Below are 7821 nucleotides of genomic sequence, written 5' to 3' on the forward strand. Positions count from 1 at the left end.
ATCATGTAACAAATATCCAAAAAGACATGTCAGCACGAGAAATTCCCCTGGACTTCCTCATTTGCATCCAAGCCACATGCCACTGATGCTTGCACTGAATATGAAAAATTATACACTGAATCATGCTTACTAAGATATATTTCAATACATCCAAGGCTCCCCTAGAGCCAGCTTATACCAGCTCATAAGAGCCAATTTTTAATTTTCAAGAATTTTGTGAGTCAGTTGTTAAAAATAATCATTATTAAAAATGAAATTATATATACCTGCATTTAAATAAACTATATTTAGGGTCAAGTGCAGTGACTCATGTGTGTAATCCCAGTACTTTGGGCGGCTAAGGCAGGAGGATTCTTTGAAGCCAGGCGTTCAATGCCAGCCTGGGCAAGATAGCAAGACCCCATCTCTACAAAAAATTTTTAAAAATGAGCCATGTGTAGTGGCATGCGCATATTCCTAGCTACTTGGGAGGCTGAGGCAAGAGGATCTCTGGAGCCCAGGAGTTTGAGGTTACAGTGAGCTATGATTGTGCCACTGCACTCCAGCACAGGTGACACAGCAAGACTCCATCTCTAAAATAAATAAATAAATAAATAAATAAATAAAGCTATATTTAAAACAAAAGTAGTAAATACTCAGAACTCATCACTTCCTAATTATTTGACTGTATATTTACCATCATTATGTTCTGGGAGCTATTTATGTCTACCATATCTGTATGGTGGAAACACTTTACAATGAATGGTATACTGCACTTCTCTTTCCAATTCCACTTTCAGTGATGCTGAAAAGTTGGTGCTTTCAGTTGGTGCTTTGAAATCAACCAAGGTAGGAATATTTACACCATAAAATTGGCAAACACTATAAATTAGGACTTTAGTTATTGTTTTGTTAATTTTCTAGACTTACAAAAGTAATGAAGAAAATGTTAATAATTTGTCAAAGCATTTTCTTTTTCTGTGAATCTGTTGTTAACCATTTACTGGCACACTACAGCAGCTGGTATCATTTATATCTGATTTTAAAAAGAAAGCATTTATCTAACTCAATGGTTTTTTTTCTTTTTTCTTTTTCTTTTTTTTTTTTTTTTTGAGCTGGAGTCTCGCTCTGCTGCCCAGGCTGGAGTGCAATGATGTGATCTTTGCCTCCCAGGTTCAAGCAATTCTCATGCCTCAGCCTCCCAAGTAGCTGGGATTACAGGCGCGCACCACCATGCCTGGCTAATTTTTGTATTTTTAGTACAGCCGGGGTTTCACCATGTTGCCCAGGCTAGTCTTGAACTCTTGTCCTTAGGTGATCCACCCGCCTCAGCCTCCCAAAGTGCTGGGAATACAGGCACGAGCCGCTGCACCAGGCCTCAATGGTTTACTTTTTAAAAGAGCAATATTTTGGCAGAGATTTAGATATGAACTCTTACTTTTGGTTAAATTAATGTTCAGTGTTTACATTATTATGACCTACGTAATATTGGGCCTCACTAAAAGCTACATTATACACTATGATTACAATCTATGATTATACTTTTTGGTTTTCTTGTAGTTAATAATTGCCTTGTATTTTGTTTTGTTAGTTTTCAATGTGTCTATGATAATTTTTGTCACATTCTCAAATAGCTCTCAAGTCAAAAAATGAAATATAATGAAATTTATCAAATAAACAATCACCTCTCTCAAATTACTGTCTGTCATTTTGCTCCAGTATGCATTAGATTTCTGCAGAGCTGACATCCTCTGACTTCGAGTTGCTGCTCCCCTAGAAAGCCGTTGTTCCTCTCTGCTGCATTAGATCCCTTGTTTCTTAGAATGCACAGCATCTTCTTTCTTGGTTTTCATCTGTTATAGTGGAATTCATCATCCAGTAGTCTCCCGAAAATGCATTGATGGTTAATTTGGAGGCAGAACTTAAATGTCATGCCTCATATTTGATTGATTGTTTTGCTGAATATAAAGTTATAAGTTGCAAATGATTTTTCTATATAATTTTGAAGGTATTGTTCTATTATTTTCTAGCTTCTAGCATTGTGCTGAGAGATGCATGATCATTCTGATTTCTGATTCTTTGTATGTAACCTGCTTTCTTTTTTCTTTCTCTCTCTCTGGAAGCTTTTACTATTGTTGTCCCCAATGGTCTAAAATTTCAAGAGAAAGTGCTTTGGTTTGGGTCTTTGAACTATTCGTTTTACTGGATACTTTTAGGAGATTCATGTCCTTCAGTGGGATTTCTCTGTTTTACTTATTTATTTTTTTATAATGTCTTCACCTCATCTCTTTTTCTGATTCTGGAATACCTATTAGATGGATGTGGATTTATCAGACTTAGGCTTTAACTTATTTTTTCTCTTGCATTGGCAATTAGTCATTTTGTTCTAATATCATAGAAATTTCTTTAACATATTTTCTGTTTCTATTTCTTTGGGTAAGGGGCTATCAAACTTTTTACGTTTTTTTGTTTGTTTGTTTGTTTGTTTTTGAGGCGGAGTCTCGCTCTGTCGCCCGGACTGGAGTGCAGTGGCGGGATCTCAGCTCACTGCAAGCTCCGCCTCCCGGGTTTACGCCATTCTCCTGCCTCAGCCTCCCGAGTAGCTGGGACTACAGGCGCCCGCCACCTCGCCCGGCTAGTTTTTGTATTTTTAGTAGAGACGGGGTTTCACCGTGTTAGCCAGGATGGTCTCGATCTCCTGACCTCGTGATCCGCCCGTCTCGGCCTCCCAAAGTGCTGGGATTACAGGCTTGAGTCACCGCGCCCGGCCAGACTTTTTAAGTTCTAAGAAGTATCTGTAACTTCAAGTTGTCTTAGAGGAAAGATGAACATTCTCGTAGGTCTGCCTGTGACTATATCGTTACTGGTGGTACTTCTGTCCCCTGGCTCTCAATCTTGTTTGGGACCTTATTGATTAACTTTGATAATGAATTTTTATTAAGGCTTGTCATTCACACGGGTGGGTGTTTATTCGGGGAATTCAAGAAGCGACTGGGTCCTAGTAGGATGAAGTCCATCACACAGTTCCAGAACAGTCAAGGAGGGCAGTGCGAGCTGGTCCAAAGTGACAGGGAGCTACCAGAAGAAGCAGTTCAGAAGGAGCGAATGTGAGAGTCAGCCAGGAAGTCCAGCTCTTCTCTGAAATCCTCAGGAGGAACTGTTTTCCTGTAACCATAAGGGTTGGGGACTTGAGTCATTTTACTCAAAATGAAAAGGAAGTGGTAACCCAAAAAATGAGAAACCTTGGGGACACTTGGGCTGCATTAATGAGGCTGAAATTTTCCGTAAGTTTGTTTCTAACTGGATCCTGTTTTGAGCTGACCATGCTTATTGCCCACATATCAATGGAGATCTTAGAGCTTTTCTATTTCACTCTATTAGTTCTTGACATATATGAATTCTATCTCTGATATTTGCTAACAGTTTACTTCCCAATTTCTTATTTCCCCATTTGCCATTTTTAGTTGTTTTGTTTGCCTCATTTGTTCATTTGCTTGTTTAACATGGAGCTGTTCCCCTTTTTTCTGTAACTTTTGTCTCTTTTCTGATTTTATTTCATCTTAGGAAGCCCAGGATAATCTGGATGAAACATCATCAGCACCTCAGCTCCAGTTCCATATCTGGTGGTATAAGAAAATAAGGACAAGAAGAATGACGATAATGACATAATAATAACTCTAACATTTATTGAGCTTTTGCTTAATGCCAGGAACTGTTCTATAGACATTATCTGTATTAACTCATTTAATCCTTGTAACAATAGTATGAGACAGGTATTTTCATTACTCTCATTTTATATCTCCACAATAATAAAGCAGAGAAGGAGTACATAACCATCCAAAGTCACTAGAAGAAGGTAGAAGAAGCCAAATTCAGGCGGAGATCTGAGAGCTCCTCCTCCCCACTGTGTCTGCCACATCTAGAGTGAATAGCCACGACCCTAAGATAAGTCAATTACATACATTGTACCACTGATGTCTAAAACAACTGTATGAGAGAGGTACCAGTATTATGCCCGTTTTACAGATGAGAAAAAGGAGGTTAGGAAGAGTTAAGGAATTTATCTATGGACAGAGGATTTGTGCCCTCTCTTTTCTCTTCTACAGAGAAATTGAGCCAGGATTTAATCCCAGCATGCTGGTTTACAAAGCCCAGCTTTATAACCTTTATTCTCTACTGTTCCACTGGGAGAGACCTATTTTTGGTCTCCTAAGCCCCATTTCCTTATTTGTTTGTTGTAAATTTTTTAGGTGCCGAAAAGTATAAAAACAAAAACAAACACCAGTTGTAGGCAAGCAGTGATAATTTTTTTATATTTCATCTAGATCATTTTCTATGCATATTTTAACCTAGTTGAAATCATAGTGTACATATACTTTTTGTATCCTACGCTTTTTATTTATGTTGTAACATAAGCCTAGGTCACTGCAGCCTCGAACTCCTGGGCTCAAGCAATCCTTCTGCCTTAGTCTCCTGAGTTGCTGGGATTACAGAAACTGAGCCACCACACCAGGCCCTCTACATTTTTTAAAAATTGTAGTGAAAATGACATAACATAAAAATTACCATCTTAATCTTATACATTATATTAAATGGTTGTGCAATATGTCATTAAACACATTCCTCCATTGTTAGAAATTTGGAGTGTCTCAAATTTTCCATGGTTGCTAATGACCCTACAGTGAATGTACTTACAAATAAATATTTGTTCACATTTAAACTTATTTTCTTAGGATACATTCCTAAAAGTAGAACTGACAGATCAAAGAGCATGAGTATTTTCAAATGATATATATATATATATATATGTATCTCCAAATTACTTTGCCCTCCTATTATTGCCATATGAAATGCCCATCCCACTGCAGTCTCGCTAGTACAGCAGGCTGATAAAATGGAACTAGGTTAGTCTCAATTTTGGTGGAGGTCCCCCAAGTGAAGTGTGAGACTAGACAACTGGTTTTGTGACCTTTGCTAACTACCCATCTCTAGCCAAAGAAGGGGATTGGAGAGACTGAGAGGAGTTATACATTACAAGAGGATTTTGGAGAGGTTTTCGTATATTACGAGTTTCATTTACCCTCAAGAAGGATGGGTGGGGTGTGCTCCCTCTGACCTAGGTTCTAGGGAAAGGGCTTCAACAGTACCACGTGGAAAGCTCATTATGTGAAAAATGTAGTTTGGGGGACATATTTGACCAGTCTTTTAATTTATAGCTGGAAATCTAAAGGTCTTAGCTACATACTCTAAGACTATATTTTACAAATAATGAAATCTATGCTTAGAACGTTTAAGTAATTTGTCCAAGATCATCCGCAAATACATGACGGAGCTAGAATTGAAACCCAGACTTGATTCAGGGCTTGCATGTTTACCCATTCTGTAATACTTCCTCTCATTTATCTGTGAAATTGCTCTTATTATTGTTGATATTTATCTATACTTTGTCCTGAATTCTTTATCTTCCAACTTTGAATTCTTTGGCAGGAGACTCCACCAATACAATTTCAACCTCCCTCCAGCGTCCTTAAAACGCCTTTGAGATCAGCTATTTATGTATAGGACTGATCTAATGCCTAAAAATTTTGAATTTGTTAAATAAACTCTTAGTGACTTTATGTTCCTTTCAGGGAATTCTTTTCTGGATTTACAGGGTGTAATAAGTTGAATTGTGTCTCCAAAAATTCATATGTTGAAGTCCTGAACCCCAGAACCTCAGAATTAGACCTTCTTTGGAAATAAGGTTGTCGGGAGATGTACTTAGTTAAAACGAGGTCATTAGAGTAGACCCTAATCCAATGTACTTGGTGTCCTTATAAAAAAAAAAAGGAATTGTGGACAAAGAGACAGACAGACAGGCATAGAGGGAAGATGATGTGAAGAGACAGAGAGAAGACAACCATCTCTGAGTTAAGAAAAGAGACTGGGTTGTCCCCAGTAGAAATGGATCCTTTCCTCTCTCTCTTCTCAAAAGAAGCCAATCCTGCCAACACCTTGATTTTGGACTTTCAGCCTCCAGAACTATGGAAATAAATTTCAGTTTAACAACACCCAGCTTGTTAAAATAGACTGTTAAAATAGACCTTAAAAATGAATACACAACTGCTGGCTGAGTAGTTGAAACTTGGTTATGAAGTCTTGAAGTTCAATACAGAAAGTGCAATCATCCTAGAGAAAATGGGAAAATCCAGTTCTTACAATTTTTGCAATTCCGTTACAGAACAGTAGTTTTCCTATTTTTAGCATACATTTTGTGGTTTGAATTTGCCTCCCACTATTATGCTTCAAAGAAGTTTAAATAATGACTTTCCCATATCCCCAAGCTCTAACTCCATGGTTTGACTTTCAAGATCCTTGACAATATAGTCTTAATATAACTTTCCACACTCCTATCCTACTGTTGTTTTTCATGAACCTCATGGTCCAGTCAAACTGGGACACCAGTCCAAGAATAGGCCTGTGTATTCCTGCCTTTGCTCTCTTTATCTTTCTGTTTAGAATGGCCTTTTCATTCTTCATTATTACACATTGAAAAATTCAAAGTTAAAGTCTTCCTTCAAGACCTAATGGAAAAAAACAAAACAAAACAAAACAAAACTCATCATTTCTAAGAAGATTTTTTTTTCACTAAATTTAAGCAACCTCTGAACTTCCATTTTATAGCTTTGTTTCATTGATTTTATTTTAGTTATTTGGATATGTGTAGTGTTCCCTGATTGACTACAAGTTCTTTAGGCCAAGAAGCTAATAGTATATGTATGTGTTATTTGGGCTCCTTCCCACTCAAAAAAGTAGAGACTGAGACGACAGCTTTGTGTGCTGGTCATTTGTAGGCTTTTTGTTGTTTGTTGTTTTTTATTTTATTTTATTTGCTATTTTATTTTATTTTCTTCTAGACTCCTTGAGTTAAGGGAAGGTTGCTTGTTTGGAGAAGTAATCTCAGGGCTCAAGAGTGAGGGGAATGGGAAGAGTGACCAAGGAAGAATGGAAAGTCAATGCAAAAGCAAGTTACTGAGCTGGTTACCCTGTGGGGAAGTAAACCACAAAGCCACTGGGGATTGTTTGAGAAAAGGTATTGATTATACCTCATTTTTAAACCCAAGAATAGAAGAAAGGAGCATGTATATAATGCCTCCCATCCCATAGTGATATCCCTGGTGCTTCCAGGTTTGTGCATGTATCAGAATGGTTGAACAGGCTTCTACAAGCATCCCATGCAATGGTATCAGTGAAGTCATGGGGGGCATAAAGTGAAAGATACATGGTGTAGTCATGACAAAGTTCTTGTCATGACTACACCTGCCCAGAGCTGGCTCCTGGAGTAAAAAGGTAGACTGACAGGATGTTTGATGGGTATGAAAAGCATCAGATATGTCCATTCTTTACACTGCCCCATCTGCTCATGCTCAACTTTAATAGTTCCCCAAAGAGACAGATGCTGTATATAGAAGCACTATACATCAACTATATTCTTCCTTCTAATCAAAAGACCAAAGGCTCTTGTGCATGTTAGTTCATACAACCAGAATCTCAGTGAGATCTCCAGCCACAGAAAACCAGACTCAGAATTTCCACTGGACTGAGGTGGAACAGTTTCTTGGTATGGGCTCCCTCATAAGCAGACCCTGAGACAAATATTCAGTGGCAAGTAGTTTATCACAGAGGTGATCCCATGGAATACACATAGAGGAATAAGTAAGTGAGAAAAAAATGGGAAGGAAGCCAATCGAGAATACTTTATCAAGACAGTGGACAACCAGAATTTTATCTTACTGGGGAACTCAGGGAGAGAGCAAAGTATACCCAAGATTTATCTTAAAAAATGGGTGAGAAAGTTGGGGT

Source organism: Trachypithecus francoisi, unplaced genomic scaffold (assembly GCF_009764315.1).
Source record: "Trachypithecus francoisi isolate TF-2019V2 unplaced genomic scaffold, Tfra_2.0 Lachesis_group1, whole genome shotgun sequence".
NCBI lineage: Eukaryota > Metazoa > Chordata > Mammalia > Primates > Cercopithecidae > Trachypithecus > Trachypithecus francoisi.